Source organism: Lagopus leucura, unplaced genomic scaffold (genome assembly GCF_019238085.1).
Source record: "Lagopus leucura isolate 7727_CA_CO unplaced genomic scaffold, USGS_WTPT01 Super-Scaffold_100004, whole genome shotgun sequence".
In the NCBI taxonomy this organism is placed as follows: Eukaryota; Metazoa; Chordata; class Aves; order Galliformes; family Phasianidae; genus Lagopus; species Lagopus leucura.
This window is the reverse complement of record NW_024962264.1, coordinates 21,552,689-21,576,458: the sequence shown is the minus strand read 5'-3', so window position 1 is coordinate 21,576,458 and position 23,770 is coordinate 21,552,689. Positions and strand designations below refer to the sequence as shown.

Below are 23,770 nucleotides of genomic sequence, written 5' to 3'. Positions count from 1 at the left end.
GTGACTATGGATACAGAGAGCTAGTTATTTTATTTCAGGGAATTTATCTAACAAGGCCAGCTTGTAGATCTACTTTCTGCAGCTTGACAAGAAGTTTCTCTCTTTTAGTTTGTCACAGTCAGTTTCCCATTAGGGAAGTTTATTCACTGTCCTATCTTTTTGTTGCTTGAAGTGATACTTCTGTTGGTCATAAGCCTTATATTCTCAGTGGTTGCTGGCAGATATTTGAAAAAGCAGTAATAAGCATTCCTTCCAGCAAAGGATTTTCACAATTCTGCAGAGGAACCTGCAATTCATGTAGAAGAGCAATCTCTTGTGTATAATACAATATTGATGATGGAAAGATCGTGGACTCCAGATACTGGTTACTGCCCTTTACATTACCATTTCCCTTGCCTGAGTAGATGCTATAGTCACTTCTGTGACAGATTTCCCTCCTGTCTTCTTAACGCTTAGAAACTCTAAGTGAAGAACCAAATCTGGGCTAGGGGAGAGAGCACACAGATGCGCTGAACTTATTCCTTATGCATATGGGAATGCACAAGATGCGCCAGCCTTGCTGACATTTCCGCTGACTATATTTGTGTATTTTGCAATAAAAGAAATTCTACATTTTTAACAAAACATTAGTCCCAAAAATGCTCATCTATGATCCACTTTCCTACAGCTTTTATATTTATTTTTAACAGTTCAGTTAATGTTAATGTAAAACATTACTTACAATAATATTTAGGGTTTTGAACAACTGTGATAGGTTGATCTCGGCTGGCTGCTGGGTGCCTATCCAGCTTCAATCTCATTCCTGTGTTTGACAGCGGAAGAAAATAAGGTCAAAAAGACTGTATGTTGAATTAAATACAGGAAGATAACTTATCAGTTGCAGCAAAGGAAAACATCATGCTGACACTTTTTTTCAGTCAGTTAAAGAAACACGCATCTTAAAACAAAATGAGCATTTAAGGCAATACAAATACAAAATCAAAAATCAAAAAAGTTACATTTTTAATTCTTTCAACTTTTATACTTAAGTCCCTTCAAGAGCACAATTTCATATTTCACTACAGACTTTGTGATTCATCCTCCCAATTAAAAAAATGAACATTTTTTCATTTTTTCCAGTAGTTTTGCAAAATTGTTCTCTGATAAGAAAACAAGAACAAAAATTTGATATCCATTAAGGCAATTGTGTGAGGCATATGTGGGTTCAAAAAGTGATTTGACTTTTGAAAGAATAACACGTCTTTGACATGAAATCCTTTTAAAGGAAGGCTGAGCCTAGAAGCTCAGGACTTACTGTGTTTACTGAAAATTACATGAAACTTGGTAGTGATCCACAGTAACTGAAAAAGACAGGAAGATTCTGCTTCACGATTTTTGGATTAAACCATATCTAAACAAGGTTATACTAAATTATGCCAGATATATAGCTATAAAGGAAAAATGTCCACAATTATATGTAAAGCTATTGCAAAAACATAGCAGCTGTGATGACCTCTGTCTGGAATGAAGAATTCATATGAAAGAGAAACAGAAACTTCCACTGAAATTGAAGAAAATTCCATAGAAAATACTTTTCAGTGCCAGACAAAACCAAAAATATTCTTTCTTAAGGAAATATAGCATCATAATGGAGGAAAGTGTATCACTACGAAAGTGGATTTTACCTGCATAGTTTCTCCAAATTTATTTCAAAAGGTTTCTTTTTTAAAAATCACTAACATCAAATGTTTTATTTCCTCTTATTTTATATTGTTTCTACCAGCAAACAACAAAATCTTTTGCACAGTTCTTGCTAATATGAAATAGATTATAACATATTTGCCCTGACCCTCTAAGGGAGCTATGTATAAATGGGAGGCAATTCTTTAAAATGAACCTAAATAATCATCCCTTGATCACTTCTCACTTCATAAATCAGAAACAGATGAAACTCAACTTCTCTGTTTGCTTATTGCTGAACCGAGTGTGGATATAGAACCAATCAGTAAAAAACTGATAATGTTACAGCATTTTTTATTGTATTTGTATTGAAATACTTGTTCTAAGTATTCAGTGCAGTATACACTTGAAGGATTAAAGCATTTGTGTCATATAAGGCACACTTTATTGAAGTTTCACAAAAACACGAAGGGTATTTTTCAAAGTGTTAAGTCTTTCCCATGTACATCTTATGTACATAGACCATAGTACGCATCATACCAAATGCATATAAAGAGATGACCTATATTATAGCATTTTGAGTATTCCAAGAGCACGCATTTAGAAGTCAGGAAACTACAGAATCACAGCCTTAACAGATCATGTGTACTTCTTCTATTTATTGTTGTACACTCTTCAGCTTCATGATAGTATAATAATATTTTAAGATTCTTCTATCAGCATGATTGCCTGTCATTTAATAATACTCAAAGTTAAACTATGTTTCTTTTAGACTTTTTAATGCATACCGCTAGTCCTTATTTAATGGAGTCAAATCAAATTCAGAAGACCAATTTATTAATTTTCGCAGCATACATTCCTATTCCAATCTGAAAAGTATTACTAGAAATCTTCACAAGTATTATCCTCTTATTGAATTTATGTTCACAATGGTCCTCAGAAATAAGATGAATATTATTATGTCAGCTTTACAGATGTGGAAATGAGTTGTAGAGACATTTTGTAGCTGAGGAAGCATATGCAGATACCCAGTTTGTAGAACCTGATTTAACAGTATGAACACCATGTTATGTTCAAATTATAACTGTTGTACCATGGAGTCTTAGTATTTATATAAGTGTTGCTACTGGATCTCAATGGAAAAATGAAAGAAAATGAAATTTCACTTTGCTGTAAAATTACTTTTCACTTTTATCACAAACAAACCTAGCAGAAGTAATAAATTCATCTCAGCGTAAACTCTAGTTTGTCAAAATCTGTAGATGGATTACACTGTTTCAGCAGCCTGGATTGGTTCATCAAGCTGAAGCATTCTGGGTCTTCTAAGGGATTCAGTAGTACCCACGGGTTCTCTTGCTCCCAAGCATACAATGAACAGTCAAATACTACTCAATAAGCTTACTTTTATCAAAGCAATTCAGCACCGTAGCTCAGTCATTAGTACCTAGTTTTTGACATCTTATTTTTTAAGCCATTGTTGAATTATATGCAAAAATGATGCCTTTACATTTTAGCTAGATTTGCCTTGATCTCAAAATACAGAATGTTGTCTTTTTTTAAGAACCAGCATTTCCACCACTGAAAACATACTTTAATTTAGGTAAGCTGAAACTCAAAACATTTACAGTTTTACTACTGCGCTTCTTCATTAAATACTTAAATTAGTAAAGCCCTCCCTCTTTGTACAGATTTTAACAACTTCTTGCCAAGGCTTTTCTTTCAGCATGTTCAAGTATAGTCTGAAGGGATTAAACTTTCTCTGGCCATTACTTTTTCTGCTTGAAGTGAAGGCAATTATTTTGTCCTTGAGGACTGTTTTAAGGGTTTCCTACAAGCATTACCAGTGAGACCTCTTGATTCTTATTAATTTGCAGGAACTTTTCATTCCTATTTCCATGACATATTTGAAAGGTGAATCTTATAAAAGAAATTTGTTAAGCTGCCATGAGCTAGTGGTCTGGTGCTTTTTGTAAAGCTTGTGAGAAAGTGATATGACAGAAATTCTTCAGAATATTATATTGTAGTACGCTCAGCAAAAGAGATGGAAGCCTATTTTGGACTGCATAAGAAAAAGCAAATATATTTTCTGGTCTGACAGTGCTGTCTTTCTAGGCATTTGTCAGGCCTCTTATTAGAGGTTTACTCTTTTCTGAGCTTTTTCACACTGAGTTTTAAGCTCATTTAAAACCTTCTACTCCTATGCCTTGGAACAGATCACACAGGATGTTGAAACAGGCAGCTTGTATGTTTTAGAGCTGCAGGTTTTCCTATGGAGCTGGAAGTGAACAATGTTCAAATTTCTACAGGAATGTTAGGAACTTTCTGTGTGGAGGATGCATATTTCCACTATGTACATCCAAACATACGTACATTTCTTCTGAATCTGTATGGAATATGATGTGTGACTGCACCTTATGTAACAAATGGGTCCCAAATGCTGAGTGCAAACGTGAGTTGAGAAACAAAAGAGTGTAAATAGTTAGAATTACCTGAAAAATTCAAGGACATAAAATTACTCCAGGAGAGTAATTCCATTTTCCAGAAATACATAACTAGGTTACTTTCACTGCCTAGGACACAGAAAAGTACATAGCTGCAGATTTTTACCTTCCACTGCTATACATATTTATCAATTTGAAAAGTTATTGCAAAGGTTTTAAATAGAAAGGGAGAGGAGAGAGGGAAGAGAAAATTATATTTCCCTTTCCTTCTCCAAATAAAGAGAAAATCCTAGCTAAATTCATAAATATTTGTCAAATTATTCTTCAGTAAGTGAATCTAAGCTTCTTCGTATAGGCTTCCCACAAGTCTTTGTGAAAAAGCTCTGCTGAAAATAGTAAAAAAGAAAAAACACTCAGAATTCAACACGTGTTTCAGTATACATTCAGCATTTTCTCTTCATTAGACTCATAAAGCATAGATTGCAGACATCTGATAGAGTTGTCTTTCACAGCACTCTGAGGATCATCTTTTTTCCCCCCCCACACCAAACTTGCTTCAGTTTGGTATTAAGAAAAATACAATTTTCAGTGCAGTTAAACAATACTAACTGAGAAGTCTATATAGAAATAGTGACATGAGACTCATTGGAACATGAAGAACATCTACATTTGTGTTACTGGAAATGGGTTTGTGTGAGAGAGCAGCTGGAGGATCAGATAAGATGGAAGATGGAAAGCAATTAGAAGCAGGGGAAAAGATGTATTGACCCCATAGAAAGGAATAATCTGTGAATATGGAGAGCAGGTGAAAATGCTGGAACAAGCAATTCTGGAGAAAGGAGGTGAGGATATGGTGGTACTGTGTGTGATGTAGACCTTGGCATGCATAACAGAGGTCAGCAACGTACAAAGGAATACAAGTTGGCAAAGGCAGTTAGGAAGAAAGAGTTATTCGTATTTAACTGGGAAAAACAGAAATAAAACTTTTTATTAGAGCCTACTCTGCTTTCAAGTCGGAAAGAACACTCCATTTTCGAACTCGTCCTTTGTTCTTTTTACCTGTGAAGAGTAGTGGTAAAATATATTGTCTCTGTCTACACAAAAGTTTAGAGAAGCTTACAAGAGAAGACAAAGGACAGATAAGAACAGCTAAAATTCTGCCTCTGCATGTGGTTAGTAATAGTTATTTGGAAAGAGTGTGAGAAGCATGAAAAATTATAAAGATATTGGAAAAGTATGCTCTAAAAATGGAGTCTATATTCATATTCAGCATAAGGGAACATTCTGCATAATGGAACAACTGAAACTGATTTCATTACTATCAAAAGAAACAAGAAGTATAACTTGTAACGAGCAGCTTTCTATCAATATAATATAAAATTAATAAAAGTAGATCTGAAGCAAACAGATGTAAGAAATTGTCATCTTTGTGAGTGAGAAACTAAAGAAAAAGACTACTTCAATGAGCTGAATATATCCACGAAAAAAACCCACACTGAATTAGAAAGCCCCTGCAGTTAGAATATTTTTTAAACTGTATAAAATATTCTATGCTGCACTTCTAAAATTATCAGTCATGAAAATGACTAAATTATTCAAGCTAGTCTTCATACAAGCTTTTTCTAACTATCCTAAATGTTTATACTTCCTACTGTTTGCAACTGTCGCTGATGCTCACCAAAATATATGTATTGTGAATTATACATATATATATATATACACACACACACACACACACACACATATGTGAAGAGATTTTTTTCCCTACTTTTTGTCTCTTAAATAAGGTAAATATAGCAGGTATACACTTTTTTCTTTAAGTTCATTCCTAAACCTATAGTATACATTTAAAAAAGAAAAGGGAAATGTTGAACATCTAAACAACTAGGCATCTACACGGAAACATAGTGCAACATGTAACAAGCAGGGAACTATAGCAAGAGGTTATCACGCATGAAGAGTTCAGAGCCAGTTAAAATTCAAATTAAGTCAACTATGATTTATAGAGGGAAAAAGGATGAATACATGTCCAGCAGCCTTTTGATAATGCCAACAATGAAAGTCATGGATCATGAAAACATCAGAAAATAAGAATTTCTAAAACATATTATCTTTGATGTTGTATGGTTAGGTTAGAATTCTTTCATCTTGAGCAGAAGATGAAGGACAGGAATTGTTTCCGTTTCTTACATGTCTCTTAAACATGAGAGCTATAGACAGGTTTCAGAAAATTCATAGTCTCAGATTCTCAGATGTTTGGAGCTGAACAAAGATATTTTTACCTGTCTCCTGTCAGCTTTGCCCTTTTGGACAGCCACATACCATGCTTCTTGTCTAAGAAGTTCTAGTAGCAATGACATAGTGGGTGAGGTGATTACAGGTTCCTGTAGAAAAAAATCTGACATTAAATTGAAACAAAGGTTGCTGTGCTTTGCAAATATTGATGAAACCTATCTTGTCTCTGTCACACCATACCTGACAGAAATAACTCGCCACAGGAGTGAGTTAAGCATTCATCAAGTACAAATGGGTCAGGTACCTAAATCACCTGAAAATAAATTTCAGAAGTTTTTCAAAGAAACAAAGTAATAATGCATTACTTAATTGGAACAAAAACTGGTGATTAGGGTGATTGTACTGGTAGAAATAGTTTAATAACAGCAGTATTTAAACATACAGTAGCATTTGTTATTAGCTGGGGTTTGAGGCTTCTGTGGCATACATATGTTTACATCTGTAATAAGAACTCGCAGGTATATATTACTGAATAAACCCTGTTATCAAACTAAAATAGGACCCAGATGTCAGTTAAGAAGTGCTGAGGAAAATGCAAGACTCCTGAAATAAAGCGTAACCCCTGCTCAGTTCTCCTTTTAGCAGTTTTGCAAACAATTGAGTGAAAAAAAATTAGTTTACATGTTTCATAGAGGATCAGCAGCCTTTTTCGGGAGTAGCAGAAATTAAAGGAAGCAATAGACAAAGACAGTCAAACAAGAGTCTGCTTTGATAATACAGTCGACAAATTCTCAATAAGTCTCTGGCCAGTTAGACACAGACAGCAATGAATGTGGAAGTGAAAACAGTCTTCGTCAGGATGATGTCAGCTGGAACAGGAAAAAAATCCATCAGCTCTGAACCTGAAGACTGAGATTGAGAAATGCAGTAGCTGTTTGTTCAATTATACTCATCACCGGATTTCTTCGGGACTTTTGTATTGCTGAAAATACCAAAGGCTATATTAACCTTTGTAGTATAAGGCTATGTCTCAAAAGCAGAATGGTCAAAAAACCTCTTGATAATCAGCTGGTAGAAATAAAGGTTAGGAGAAGTGACTCAAAGAAATTTATGTTCCTGTTTGGTTGCTGACACAGTCTGAGTAAAAGTTATTGGCCATAGAGGGAGGAAAAGCAAAATATACTGTTTTGATTCAGAATGCAGGGATTCATTCAACATATGTTTCTAATATTTACAGCTTAAAAAAATAAATCTGAAATCGTACAAAGGGATCCCAGCTTTTTACTTATAAAATAGTCACACACATAAAGCAGAATCACTTGTGCTTTTTAGTCCCCAATCTTTTGAAATGTCAACATGCCTATCCTTATATAGCAGTCTGCTTTTTAAAGTCTGCCTTCGAATTACGTGGTCTCCTCAGGCTAACAGGGAAACTACTGAAATTATAGCATAATAAGCCATCTGCAGACCATGCAGAACAGACCTAAGAGAGGTGAGCAACCTACTTGTGGACTTCAAAAAACACAAATTCAACTTCCTAGTTTAAGTACAGATAATCAGTTTCCTAATCTAGCCACATACGTTCTCCATAATTCTATGCTGTAAAAATGTATTCTAGGCTAGCAACTGGTGTGATAATTAAGAGATCTATTATTCAAGGAGTTAAGTACATATAAAAAAATCAATATTTCACAGGCTTGCTACAAAGTAAAGAAAAGTAGAGTGGATGTTGATCTTTGTGTTGTAGAGAAAAGAGACAAACAAACAGCATGAGATATTAGAAAATGCACAAAAATTTACACTGACATTTTCAACTCCTGAGAAATATCCTATTAATGCTTACATATGGTATTTTCTAAATCTTACAAAAAAATTTTATAATTTTATTTGTTAATGAATCTCAATTTTTTTCTACTATTGTCCTAAAATGAGGATTACAAGATGATAAAGAAATGTAGACACCTTTTTCTATTTTCAAAAGTTAAGTAAAGCATTAAATAACAGCACAGCTAGAAAAAGATCACAACATACAGATTCATATGCAAATATGAATAATAAATTACCTTCAAGAGCAAATGGTTTTCTCCCTCAAGCACGCAGGATAACCTGAAAGATCTGAAGCTGTGTAAAAACTAGCTATACTGATTACTATATATTAATGACTAATGAAATGAAGAAACATTTCAAAACAAAGACAAACTTTCAAGAACAAGACTCTGAAAAAGCACGTTTACAAAATTTACTAAAATCTTTTTACATATCTAGTAGAAATCAAATATTAAGTTACTCATTTTAACTACTTTGTTGTTTTGCTATCAAAAAAGTGATGTCTTTTAATTCAGTAAGTTTAATTTTTGAGACTTCTTGAGCTATAAGAAGCTCTTATGATCCTCCTCACATTATGGTACTAGAAAAATTATTCAATGAGCTTTAGTTTTTCTGTCTGTGAGACAAAGTTTTCACCATGTTCTCGTTAGGTACCTATGCATAGCTGTCTAATTAACAAATGTACAGTTAGAAGAGCAGTATGGTTAAGATAGTATTTTACAGGTTTATATTTAGAAAGATCACTGTGGCAAAAAGAAACAATGTTCACCTACATCCTAAGCTTACAGAAAAAAAAACAAACAACACAACACAACACAACACAACACAACACAACACAACACAACACAACACAACACAACACAACACAACACAACACAACACAACACAAGGAGAACTCTCCAAAAGGAAATCTTTTACTAAAGGCAGTCAGCCCTTAAATGGGGTCTAGGAGAGGTGGAGACAGGCTCCACCCTTTCTGGTCATGCAGCTGAATTGCCTTCACCTGTGCTCCCATGGCTGACTGAGTCCTTGCCTCAGGTGATCAATCAGTGGTTCAGACCATAACTCAACAGTTCCTATACAGTATCATAAAGAAAATTTAGAGGATATGAAATTAGTGTTAATCTTTCATCTCAGGGACAGCTTGTCCATACATAAAAAAGACTTAAAGATGAATTGTCAGTATTTGTAATTCAGAGCTGATGTGGTCAAATGCAGCATGCCTAGTTTTAAAGAAAAAATATACTATTTCATTTTTTTCTATATATCTCCTCCATTTAAAGCATTTTACATATAAATAATATAGTATATTATTTCTAATTATTTTCCCACTGCCAAATCACAGAATTGCAGGAGTTGAAAGGGATTTCCAAAGATCATCTAGCCCAGCCCCCTGCTAAAGTAGATTCTTTGAAGTAGGTTAAACAGGAAAGCATCCAGGCGGGTTTTTAATATCTCCAGAGAAAAAGACTCCACAACCTCTCTGGGCAGCCTTTTCCAGTGCTTTGTCATCCTCAAAGTAAAAAAGTTCTTTCTCCTGTTTAGATGAAATCTCCTGTGCTCCAGTTTGTGCCCACTGCATTTGTCCTGTTGATGGGCACTACTGCAAAGTACCTGGCACCATCTGCTTGACTCCTGCCCTTTAGATACTTATAAGAATTGATAAAATCCCACCAAGTCTTCTCTTCTCAGACTGAACAGTCCCAGGTCTCTCAGCCTTCCCCAGAGGAGAGATGTACTAAGCCCCTCTCTATCTTTGTGACCTTCCTCTGAACTCTAGAAGTAACCTGTCTTTCTTAACTGTGAAGCTCAGAACTGAACATAGTACTCCAGATGTGGCCTCAGCAGGGCAGAGAAGAGAGGAGGATCACCTCTCTTGACCTGCTGGCCACTGACTTTTTAATGCACACCAGGATGCCACTGGTCTTCTTGGCCACAGTGTCAGCCTACCAGCTCATGGACAACCTGGTGTCCACCAGTTTACCCAGTTCCTTCTACACAGAGCTCCTCGCCAGCAGGTCATCCCCGTATCTGTACTGATGCATGTGGTTATTCTTCCCAACTTGTAAGAATCTACACCTCCCTTGTTGATTCTCATCAGGTTCTTCTTCACTCTACTTTGCAGCTTGTTCAGGTCTCACTGAAAGGGAGCGCAGCCTTCTGATGTGTCAGCCACTCCTCCCAGCTTTGAATCATTAAGTGCGTAAGAAGTGTGATTCAGTTTAGGTTTAGGGAGAGATCGTCAGTTCTTTTACCTAATACAGTTCTGGTACAAAACAAAAATGAGGGCAGCTTTACATTTATTGTGCTATTAAATATCTGTCAAAATGTACACATATTAGAAAATCAATTTTTCTCTTAAGATATCTTATGTATTTAATTTCTTTATGTCATATAGCATGGACAAACATGCTACCCATACAGAACACTTCCTGCTTGCCAACATCCTACAGCTGAACACTGAAATAAACAGATTCAAGAGTTTAAGTAAATATGAATATTTTCTGTTCTTCTGATTATACTTTGCATTCTCTACCATTTCTTTTTTCTTTCACACTTTTGAATAGTATATACAAATACTTGATTGTCAAACTACTGTGAGGAAACTTGATTAACTATCAGCTCTCAGCTTCTACATCATGGCAGTCAGTTCAGAAGATGAACAGCCCACCATGCATCCTAAAAAAATACTAAAAAATCTCTGTATATTCTTATTTCACTCCTGAAAGGGATGAAGATTTTTGTTTGCTTATGATAAGCTTCTGGGAGGACTTTCAGACATAAATGTCTTGATCAAACCTGTAGGAATGTCCATGTCCCAGAGAATTACTGAAATACTTCATTTCTGGGATGAAGATATGCAAAAGCAGTTGCAGGTAGAGAAGAAAAACTCAGGAAGCTCTAGAGACGACCTTATGATATCAATCTGTTATGATAATGCAGTTTTATGTAAAGATTTACTTCTTGTTGACTGAAATACCCTGTTTGCTTCTTTCTTAGTCTATCTTAGACTATGTATTCTTTAAGTACTGATTTTGTCAGATGAATAGACAAATAGGCGAATGTAGATATAGATTTCAGAAGAACAAAGGTGCTGGAATGGTTAATTACTAAAACAAACAAACAAACAAACAAACAAAGCAGGAAAAATAAGACAAACCTTTGCCCGAGAAAAGAAAACATTTGTAATGGCTTCTCTGAGCATACACCTTTTTAAAGTAAAATTTTGCCTCCCCACAGTCATCAACAACTTGGAAAATGCTGATCCACACATCTGAATGCTAAATTTTGTTTCAAATTAGACTTGTAAGAACAGCTGTATTTCTGAGGAAGAGGGACAGCTTAGTGTAAGTGTATTCATAAATGTAGGATGCAAGGATCTCATTAGTTATCTTCCTTAGTAATATTGTCATTTAATAGAAAAGGCAGCAGACAGGGCATAATCCTGCCATTTTTTATTACAGACAAATTACCTCATCTAAGAGAAGATAAAAACAATCACAGTTTCATTAATTAATAGCTTTCATTTAGAGAAGGAGATCAAATATTTCTGGAAGAACAAATTTCAGCATGTATTTCAATCATGTTGACTACCTACCTAAGACCATTTCCAGATAAAAACGTATATTGGATAAGACAGTTTCACACTACTCATATCCTAGTTTCTTGGCCTTTTTTTAGGCACTGAAATTTAAATGAAAACTTACCATTCAAATTAGAACTGTTCCCTCCTCCTCCCCTTATTTCTTCCTTTCAGTTCTCAATTTTGACTGGAATGTTCTAAGAGCAGCACTTAAACTAATTGTGATTTCTTGCTTTTGCTTCACCCACCCTTTTCACTTTTCACTTTGTACATTCATATAAAAGGAAGGGTGACCTGCTTCCTCTGAAGGTGATGCTAATGCAGTTCAATAAATGGCAGAGAGAACAGAGTGACCTGAAATGGTGCAAGTCATATCAGAAAGGCATTTCATTTTTTTCTATTATGAAAATGAGATTTTCCTTTAAGAGTGTTTATTGAGCTGCAGTAGCATAATGTAAAAGTAACATAGACTTAAGCAAGATGACCTCATTTATCATTCTGGGGTCAGCTAAAGATGTTGGAAGCATTCTGAGCACTGGTTAAAGAAAAACAATTTTTCATGGAAGAAATTTCTTAATCCCTTTGGGACTGACTCTTCAAACTACAGAATACTGCTGAAGGAAGAGCAAAGCCTTTATGTTATCCCTCAGCATTCAGCATTTGCACAGCACCTGTGCAGAAAGACAGTTGTAGTTTGAATAAATGTTAACTGTGTTCAGCAACATGGAGAGAAACTCTACACCTGCTCTGATCTCATAGTTGCTAAAGAGGAGGAAAAGTGGGCACCACAGCAGGCAAAGGTGTTTCACCAGACTTTGTATCAGGATGATAAATTTTCAGAGGAGCGCAGCTGCTTGGCTGCAATTCTCTACACATAAATAATTTGAAAGGCCGGTATTTTTAAGCTTTTAGTTACTTCTCCTGCTAGCCAAAATTATTCAAATGTGCTTAAGAACAGTGTTTAGAAGGAATTGATGAGGGGGTAGACAAGACAGTCAGCCGCTAACATGGAAATGTGCCTAAGGGTTCAGAGCAAACAGTGTTTCTCACAACTGCTCCATGTCTCTGACCATATGTTGTTCATCTGTTCATCTCCCCAACCATTCATTTGGACTAGGATGTTGAACTGTGCCAAATAAGCTTCCCAGGGAGTTTTCCTTCAAACATACAGAGGTGGAGGGTTGTATTATCTGAGCTAAACTAATCTGACCTCTCCCCTCCAGGCATCTTTGAGTAAAAACAGGATGGAAAACTTCAACAAATGTTCTCTCTGCTTCAATCACCTTCTTGTCTGGCCCAATTCCTCGCCCAAAGAGTTGACTTCTATAGTCTCCCTCATTCTCTTTTCAAGGCTATTGTTTAACGGCCCAAACCACCAAGTGCTGATCTCCGTTAGCAAATTTCAAGTTAGACAAAGTTTTCTTGGTCTCCTCTACTCCTGGAAAACCTGCTGGTATAGAGCAGTCAATTCACAGCTGCCATCCATTTTATAAGAACAGACAGAGCTTTGTAGTTGCTACTCAGAAAAGATGTTTCTAAGAATAGTTTATCATTAATTGTTTTGGAGAATTTTCCAGATGTTGCTTTAATTCATTTTGTGGAGTCTCCTGGCTCAATTTTAAGTCTTGTTTTAATTCTTTTTAGTCTCATATCAATTCCTTTGGCTATTTTTATATCTATGATCATTTCCATTATTTATTGCATATTCATTCAACAGCAATGCGAACACAGTCTGCTCCACTGATAAAACGATATCACTCCTAATACTAGTTTCACCTCTTCCAGTCCCAAAAAATGAAGTATTTTTATCTAATGTATTGTCTTTCTTAGCTGGAAAAACTGGTTTTGCTAGTGAGGTATATTTTCAATGGAGTCTTAACAAAACAGAGTGAAGAATTCTGTTCACTTACATGCTGAAGGCACAAAATACTGATGTTTCCTTAATCTGAAACTCACTTTCCCCCTTTGTACAGTATCCCAAAACTTTTCCCACAGCTGTCCATTTTTTTTTTTTCTTTGTCCTCCTGAGGCCCAGCTACACATAGGCAGGGATAGCTTAGAGAAGACAAGACCTAAGTGCAAGGCCAGCTGGCATGTTCCTCAGCGGCTTGCTCTCTAAGGCACCAGTGGCTCAGGCACTGGTTCTCTCTCCAGCTGCTGATCCAGAATTCCAGAAAAGGGACTTCAGCTGTTTGCCCTGACTATAAGGCAGCTAATGCCGATGTCTGTATCAGTGAAATTCACAACTGTACACAGAGCAGAAACACTTCACCGGGTGCTACTGGCACCATTGGGTTATGTTCACTCTAAGCATCCTTTACCTCTGTACTGAGACAAAGGCAAATTCTTTAGTTTGAGGATTAGGCTCTTTCCTTTACAACAGGACATGAAGTAGCACACTAGCTTTCACACAGAGCCATCTAAACACAGTTTACACCTTTTTGTTGGCTGGTAAGTAACAACATGTCCACAGAAATCATCTATTGTTTCTTACTCACAGTTTCCTTCTCTGAGATTTTTGTTGTGATTGTTGTCACTGTTGAGGTATTTATTATTTGAACAAATATTTACCACCAGCAAAGCAATAAAAAACAGTTTGTCTTTTACCACAGTTGCTTGGAGATCTTAGCCAAGACTATGAATTCTTAATCATTTTGGAGATAAATGAAAGAGAAATTTTGAGTTCCTTGAAAAGTATATAGAACTTAAATAGTATTAAAAGTATACTTTGTTTTAAAAATAAGTGTTGGCAGTAGTATGAATCTAAAGGAGACAACAATAAGTCTGAAAAACGTATAATCTTTTTTTTTTTTCAAATCAACAGACCAAAAAAAACCAAAAAGGAATCTCTCTCCATAACCCAACCTCACAAATAGAAAAGTAAAAAATTAATGTCATTATCACAGCCACAAAGCATGTTTTGTTCCTAATTTTTCTTCAGCTATAGCTTTACGAGGAACAGTAAAGAATCAATGAAGCCTAAGCCAGTTTCAAATGGCAGGGTTTTTTTTCCTGTTTTAGTCACGTGTAGCATATAGAATGCATAGAACAATATAACCCTTTTTTATTTTCAAACTGTTACCATCCTGATTTCAGCACCACTCACCGATTTCCACTTGACAGTAGAAAAATGTATGAGTACATTTGTTATGATTACATATTACTTTGCAACATGGGTGTTCAGCGTTTTGGCTTGTCTGGGTCTCGTTGAATGAATAGGAATTATCTTGAGCAGCATGTAAAATATATAATATAACAAACACAAGTAACAAAGCTTTTTGTAAAACATATTTTTGTTAGAATATGAAAAACAGCAAAAAAAAAATACCACATAGAAACATTGAGATATTTGACCTTAGTTTTTGTGAAATTAATGCATTAATATCTGGCTCAATGGAAGTGGTTACAATTCCTTGAGAACTCTCAAGGCATTCATCAGAGATTTTTGATGAAGTATTACTCTTTCTGTGCTTCCTCCTTGAAAACACTTTTGTTCACAAATATAAAAGCAATGACATGAATAAGATGAGTTTGTGAATCATGGAATATTTTTCTCTGTTAAGACAGGTCATATAAAAGTTTAGTTAAAGAGATGATGCAATCAGTTTTTTCTTTGAATGGAATGCCTGATTGCAACTCTATACACTTTTTTGAAATTGTATTTGAAATTGTATTTGAAAACGTGCAGGTAACGTATTTATGTCAACTGAAAATGGAGTTGTGAATATCCCAAAAAATTGATGATTTTTTCAAAAATCTTGAAAACTATTCTCAAACTCCATTATCACAATGGAAAACACGGCTGCACATTTTTCACTGTTTACAGGACTGTGTTTAGCCAGTGTATCAAAATGCATGAAATGATTATTGAGCTTGCCATTATTTAAGTTTCATTTCAAATGCTGCTATTGTCTGAAACACAGCGAAGATAAGTGATTTTCACCTTGAAGGTACATGCTTAACTCATATGAGCAATAAAAATTAAGAGATTTAGTTGTGTCATTCAGTTGCACCAAATAAGCCACTTCTTCTGTGACATTATATTCATTATCAATTCCTCTAATGAAAATGGCAAAGTGAGCATATCTGTAGCATCAGTACTTTCATCTGTTGCCAAAGAATAACATTTGAAATTAGCAGCTTTATTCTCTGAGTTTTTTTTTTGTTTGTTTGTTTGTTTGTTTGTTTATAGATTTTCCTGTTTCTTCACCTGGCTACACTCTGGTGAGACAAAATGATTTTAGAAAAATCCTTTTTTTTTTTTTTTAAACGTAACAGATATAATGTGTCAAGATATTATTTAACAAAATTATTATTATGAAATGTTGTTTTTTTTTTTTTAATCAGATTTGCTACCACATGACTAGTTTTTACAATAGAGTCTGTTTGAGTTTTAACTTTTAAAAAAGATTTTGTTGAAATGACAGACTTCTTTCAGTTCCACCATTTTGTCTTTACAAAGCATTCCTTGATACACATTTAATTTGGCAGCATGTTTTTGAAAACTGACATAATTCGTTTACAAATCAAGCATAGTGTCTTTATTAAAAAAAAAAAAAAGTACTAATCTGTCCATTTTTTGTTGAACAGTCTTCTTTCATCCATGATTTTTCTTTTTCTGAGTGCTGTTTTCTTCTGAGGTACCACAAGGTAAGTTGTAATATTAGCACCAGCAATTGCTGGGTTTTTGTCAAGAAGCAGCACAAGATATGCCACACAGAATAGCCTGGGGTTCAATGTGACCAAGTGCATGAGATGGGTGTGAGACGCAGAGTCAGCACACAGTATGCACTTCTCTTCCCCTGGTTCCAGCCCACAAAGTGTCAACCACACACAGATGATTTGATACTTACTGAGTGGTGGGTGCACACCCAGGGCAAAGCCACAGACATGACTGTGCAGGTTAAGAGGTGTCCACATTGCAAGCTGTGCTGGATGTATGTGGCCAGCAGGCTATGGGTTGGACATACTTGCGTAGCACAAAGAACTCCCACTACCAATAATGCAGTTTGCTATTACAACTCGTAGTTCATAGGAAAATAATCTACTTCTAAAATTATTCTACTTAAAATTTCAAAGTGGCTTTATTTAAATTATTTTTCAAAGGAAATTATTTTTAATCCATGATGAACTAGTTAATCCTATGTTATTTGATTTTATAGTTTTACACCAAGCTGTTTCTTTTTCTTTCTTTCAGAGATATTCAAAAAGTTAGAGATGTATTTTCTCTCCACCCTTGCATTCATACCAAAACCAAAGCCTTCTCATCTCTCTATCTCTCCTTCACTATTTCTCTCACATACTTTGCATCATAAGTCTCATCACATATAACCAGGCAAATTTGAAGTGGGAAGCCAACCAGGAAAAATTGGAAACACCCAATCATTCTAGCTTTATCCTGTGTTTTATGATTTCCTTCTTCACAGGCTCCTGTGTCACATCACACCATCTACTGCTCTTGGTGTGACTGTTACCATTATGCACAGGAAACATATCTCTGATGTTTTGTTGTTTTTGTTTGTTTGTTTGCTTTTGTTTTTTTAATAAAAAATGTGAATTTCTTACAATAAAATCTTTTTCTTTTTTTTCTTCTTATGTTTAGATACAGCAAATCACCTCTTTTTCAGCCTCTTCTACTTGCAAATGGCTTCACTCAAGAACTGAAAGGTAAAAATCTGTTCTGGATCACAGTGGTGTCAAATGAAAGCATTACAGATTTAAACTACATTCTACTACTGTAGCATTTGAAATTTAAGTATCCTTTACATATTCTTAAATTTTCAGTGATTGGATCATGAGCTGAACATACTTTTCACATTTGCATAGTCAGGTGGAAATTATGTAATTGATTATATGACTCTTGTTGTAAAATGAGAGCAATATTTGTTGCTTGCATTGTATTAGTGTCTATAGGTAAAATCAGGCCAAAGGACCCTCTGAATTAGTCAATATAGAGATAGCTGAAATTCAACAAGAACCTAAGCAAGAATCCAGAAACAGAAACATGGGTGTTTAGCTGAACATATTAACATTTCTAAGGTCAATTTTCAAACTATATTTGAGTATCCACATTCTGTATCCATATGTACCAGGCAAAACGGGAAGAATAGGGAATTTTCTTTCAGTTTTGCCTTTTTAAACAAAGAAGACACCAAACAAAAAAAAAATAATAATAATATATATTTTTTTTTAATGTATTTTTACTAAAGCCCCAGCAGAAAGGCAGAGAATATGGCTTGAATAAGATGAGCAGGTATAATAGTAGAAATAAGCGAGAGATCATGGACACTGAGTGTTCTCAGTGCTGTCTCAAAGAGTCTTTTGCCTGATCTACTTCTACCTAGAAAGAGTCAAGGTAACTTCTCAACACTGCACAAGATAGGGTCTACAGTGCTTCCACATTTTAATTCCCTCTCTCACAGAAATATGTAAAATATCAGTTGCTCTCATACTCCAGTCCTCTTCTGGATCTCGTTATCCAATAGGCTTTGGACCTTTCCTTCTACCAACTATTCTTTAGTCAGAACAGAACTGTTCTTTAGTCAAAACAGGAAATACCCAAGATTTTGAGCACATACTCAGACATTCAGTATTCTCATTAATCCAGATATTTTTGCACAGAGCAAACTGGCAGATCTCCAGCAACACTAAGATATTTACCTTTCCTTACCTGAAAAAAACAGCTCTCATGAAACTACTCACATAAAAACTTCATACACAAGTTTTAATATTCTCTGTGTTACCCTTGACTCTGCTTGAGGCAGATCATAAATGGAAGTTATATAAAATGATTTGCAGCTGTGAAAATTAGTTCACTGCACAATTTGCATAAAGTATCATCCATGACATTCATTGAATATCACAATAATAGTCATATGAAGGTGAACATCCATATGCTTGCAGGATCTAGGCCTAAAAATATAGTTCTTGGCAACGTATGGAGTCTCCAGAGCACTTGCAATCTAATTAAAACTGACGAAAGTCAGTTCTAATCCAAAATACAGATTTTTTTTTTCCTACGGCTTATTAAAAAATACAGCTAAGACGATGATGGGTTGTTTTGTTTTGGTTTATTTTCCCATACTGGTTCTACTTGAATGTAGTTTACAAGCAGCTAATTGTGGTGGGAGCAGGCCTTTCCCTTTCTTTATTTCTGAATGATCTTGGATCTTATCTCACAGCCCATCTCTATCCTCATCATGAAGACTTTGCACAAACTACACCAGAATATATCTTTCTGTCTACTGTTAGACAACAATAAATCTCCATTTTTCCTTTGTTTTCCTGGATATGCTTCTCTAAAAATTCCATTTTTCTGATGGACATATGTCTCTTTTACTGCTCTTCCTTTCATTTAAATGGAGTTTTTCCCGTTATTCTTCAGAGCTGTGATGTATCATATATCATGAAGCACTTTGGTGAGATGGAAAACGAAAACCAAGAACCCAGAGCATCAAGTTAGTAATTACTTCTTAAATCTTCATTCTCAGTTTATTGCTTTAGAGGAATCAACAAAGTCTTTACTCTTTCTTTTAATCAGGATATTTATTCTGAAATTTAGGCAGCTTTATGTTCATATCTACAAGTAATTCTAAAGATCTTTATTTCATATCCCTCCAAGGATTTAATTTTATGTCTTTAGAAAAAGATATTGGATTAATAGATACTAAAAAGAGAATTAAATACTTTGTGAAAAACAAACAAAAAAAAGCGTGTATGCATATGTGTGTCAGCTATTGATAAGCAATATATTAGCAAGAAAATGATGTTCGTCCACCAGCAAAAATACCATTACAGTGTCAGTCTCCATGTTTACCCTTTCAAATTTGTCTTCCGTCCTCTCTGGCATATGATGAACAGTCAGAAAAAGTTCAATACACTTCAGATTTGAAAGACAGTATGAAGAAGTGAAGATACAAGTAGTAGCATAAGAATGTAGAATAAATATTGCTATATGTCACCAAACAAATGAGAGAATGTATTGGAAGTAATTTATGACAACAACCATAGAATAAAGAGAAAATGCATCTCCAGCTGGAAGTAGATCATCTTACAACATGAAGAGATTGTAAAAACAGATATCAGGAAGCTGGAGACAGTAGAACTTCAAATTATATCTACTGAACAACAAGAAAAAGTGGAGCCCACAGAAGCTAGTGTATCTTTTATACTTGCGACAAATTGCTCATTACATGTACTTTTGTATCAGAAATATATATGTCTATACACGTGGTTTTTTTGCTTGAAAACTCCTTTGGGAATATTACAGGTACAGTTAATTAATTTGGTGACAGTATGAATATTTTAAATTTGTTCTTGGTGCAGAGGAATTTAAGTACAGTGAGAACAGTACCAAACCATTTAGGGACATATTATTCAAAATATCCTTGCTAAGCAGGATGAGCACAACAGGAGATGCAATTGCTATTCTGCTGTTTCCAATCTGTAACACTCACCACACATCCAAAAGGATCAAGGCTCCTGCCTCTTCACTCCAGCTCAGATGGGATGCAGAGGGTTCCCAAGTAAGCCAGGGTACCAGGACTTTCACTCCAGCTGCTCCAAGGTCCCGTTCTGTGGCCTGGCCCCAGTGTTTCCTGGCTCTACCCCAGGCCCAGTCCACTCCAAAACAGACGTCCATTTATGTGTTTCCCAACCTTCCCTGTCTAATAAAAGGGGTTACTCTTATTTCTCACTTTTTGTTATAAAAAGTTGGATGTTAATAACAGCTGTATCTATTCCTTTTTCATTTTTCAGAAAATTATTAACTTAGCCAGTAAGAGCTGGACAATACTTCTATGTTAGTCAAATATATAATGAAATATAAGTCAATATTATGCTTGGTGGGAGCATTACTTTCAGATAGGCTTCAGTCCATGACAACTGTGCATTATACAGTGTGTTTTGTTCAAAGTTCTCTGGTTATTTTACATGAATGATGTCATAAGATTAATCACTAAATTCATAAGATTAATCAGCTAAATTTTTAGATGTTGATTTTTTTGTTTGTTTGTTTTACCTTCTCTTGCTAGATGATACAAAGGTTTGTTCATTGGTTTCTCTTCCAGTGTGTCCTGCCAAATTGTTCCTGGAGGTTCAGAACTACTGCAGTTAACAGCCAATGCAAGGATACTTTTCTGGGTTATTAGTAAAGAGAGGTAAATAAATTCATCTGATTTCATTTCAATTCCACACAAGCATCATAGGTTCAAAATGTTAACTGAAACACAGAAATTATCAGATTCATATTGAATTGAGAAATCCTGTGAAGAAAGAATAAAAATAATAGAGGGGAAAAAGAGAATATATATAGAACATAGAATTAAATGAAAATGACAAAAAAGCAGAAAGGTTTTGGTTTTGATCTATTCCATTTTCCTTATTTGAAATGAATTGTTTTGACATTTTAAAATGGACTTCTCTTCAGACTCATATGAGATCAAATTGTCATCCATGTTAATATATCTTTGCGTGGCTGTGATCTTAAAGTTATTCTGAATGTATCACCTTCTTTTATTAGTGGAAGTTCTTTCATGTGTTATGATGTAAGATATCAGGGTACGGGAAGTCCGTCTCATTTCTTCTTAGGTCAAACATGCTGGGGAGCACAAAAGGAAGTTATGATTTATAATTCTGCTCATTCATTTTCAAAGCTTTTTTAGACGATCTGTATAGAAAATTACAAACTCACACCACTTTTGTACTGCTATTGTAACATGATGGAAAGCACAGTAATGACAGCAAAGGTCCCAAGCTGCAGCAAGTGAGAATTTGCTGAAATGCAACAGCAGCAGGCACAAAAATAAAGCTGCTTACCTGCAGAAGGCCTCAGGTATGCAGGGACCTCCAGCAAGGCACCCTTGCCTCCACTGCCAGCCCTTAAATGAGGTTTGGGAAGAGCATTGCATGAACCTGAGTTCCCATGGGCTGGCCCTATCTTCCTACCAGTTGTTCTGTCACTGGTTCAAGCTGTGACTGAGCAATTCCACTACAGCTATCAAACAGTCACGTTTTTCCCAATTCCAGAGAAATGGGCTTTGACATTCTCTCTAGCAAATAGGATTTTAAAAACTGAATACAAATTAAATACAATTGTTCTTTATGTTATTGCTACTATTTCCATTTCATTCAGCTCAGACTACTACTGTTTCACACTTCCTTCATGCTTAGCTTCAAACTGTATTCTCAGATGCTAATCCAATACAGCATTTTCAGCCTGACATTTCTCTGTCTGGACCTTTTCACCCAAATTTCACAGGGTTTATCATTACCTTGGCTTTTGAGAGTCAAGCCGTTTGCATTTTTATGCTTCTCAGGCTCCTAAACAGACAAGTCACTAGCATCCTTACAAACATTCTCTGCTCTTGCTTTAGGTTATCTAATGGAACCTGATGGCTTTTTACACTTCTTGCTTTTCTTTTTTTCACTGCAGGTGTTCTGGAAATTTGACTATAAACCAGCACCATATACACTCACTGGTAAAAATGTTCTGTGATAAAATATAAAGCAAACAAATAGGGGTATAAATCTGTTGAGCATGCTGCCCTTATATAATTTGGCTTCTGAAGGATTTTTTGCAATAGAAACAGGACCCTGAGCAGGATTCACTCAGCTTAGTGTTTATATTCAGGATCAAACTGCCATATCCATGGCAAAGGAAGAATCCAGTCCTTCCACATTCATAATTGCTGAAATAACAAATGCCATTTCCTACCTTGGCAGCTTCACAAGACTAGCCTTGAGGATTTTGTTTGTTGATTTCTTTGCCTTCACAGCTGAAACTGTTCAGAAGATTCCACAAGAATTCATTGGCTTTTCTGGAATACCAAAAATGCATTTTATAACAAATCCACAATTTGTTTAAAAACGAATGTTAAAATCTGGCTGCAAGGCTTGTGTTATATCTAGGCTGTCAGAATCCTTGAATCTCATGTTTCATGATTGCATTTTCTTGCAAAAAATATATGTTAACAGCTACAGAAGAAGAAATAGATGACTTCGATAAGAAAAACAAAAAACAAAAACAAAAAAAAACCAACCAGACTATATAATTTCATTTGTCTGTTCTTTTTTTTTTTTTCCCCTCAGTGTTTAATGATGTTTCTCACTGCTCATTCATAATTCAAAACAGGGGGAGAACAAAAAAATCAAAACAAAATACTCCACTACCATACTCAAAACTCAGAAAAGAAGCTGCAGATTGGTTGGTAATCTCCCACGACAGACATTTTAGTTTCACCAATAAATATTTCTTTTTAGTTGACCCTTATTCATAAGGTAAAAGCTAAATTGCTTTATTAAAAGGACACTTTGAGCTTGTCTTAAAGGGTAAATAACAGTAATCTAGACATCACATAAAAGAAACTGATGAGCTGTGATAATGGAAAGAAATTTTATTTTCTGAACTAGAAGTCAAAATTCAAATCATAGAATCCTTAGAGTTGGAAGGGACCTTTAATGGCCATCTATTCCAACTCCCCTGCAATGAAGAGGGACATGCACAGCTAGACCAGGTTGCTCAGAGCGCCTTCAATCTGACCTCAAGTGTCTTCAGGGACGAGGTATCTGCTGCATCTCTAGGTAACCTGTACAAGTGCCTCACCACTATCACTGTGAAAGGCTTTTTCCTCGTATCCAATCTAAATCTACATAAATCTACTAATCTCTCGTGTTTTAGTTTGAAACCATTTTCCCTCATCCTATCACTGCACACCCCACTAAACAGTCTGTCCCCTTCTTTCTTGCAGCTCCTCTTTAAATACTGAAAGGCAGTTCTCATGTCACCTCAGAGCCTTCTCCAGACTGAGATGTCAATGCCTCATCAACATTAACAGCACTTTTATAAAAGATAGTTGAAAATGTTTTCCAATATACTGCAGACTGACTGTCCAGATGACTGAAATTAGATGAATATTGAACTTGATTATAGATCAAATCTGAGAAAAAAGTTTCAGAAAAATAGCATACAGAGCTTTTCTTCAGCTTGTAAAATATCATTAGATATTTAAGGTTAAAGACAGCCTTG

The 23,770-nt window shown here is 35.3% G+C and overlaps 1 long non-coding RNA gene across 1 annotated transcript; it reads right to left on the bottom strand.

The window, feature by feature from the left end:
- Positions 1–5,107: 5,107 nt before the first annotated feature.
- On the bottom strand, positions 5,108–8,445 carry LOC122179653. The gene is made up of 4 exons (XR_006178786.1): positions 8,399–8,445; positions 6,576–6,648; positions 6,383–6,484; positions 5,108–5,159 (listed from the first exon to the last, which is right to left on the bottom strand). It is a non-coding gene; the product is annotated as an uncharacterized LOC122179653 (long non-coding RNA).
- Positions 8,446–23,770: the final 15,325 nt, after the last annotated feature.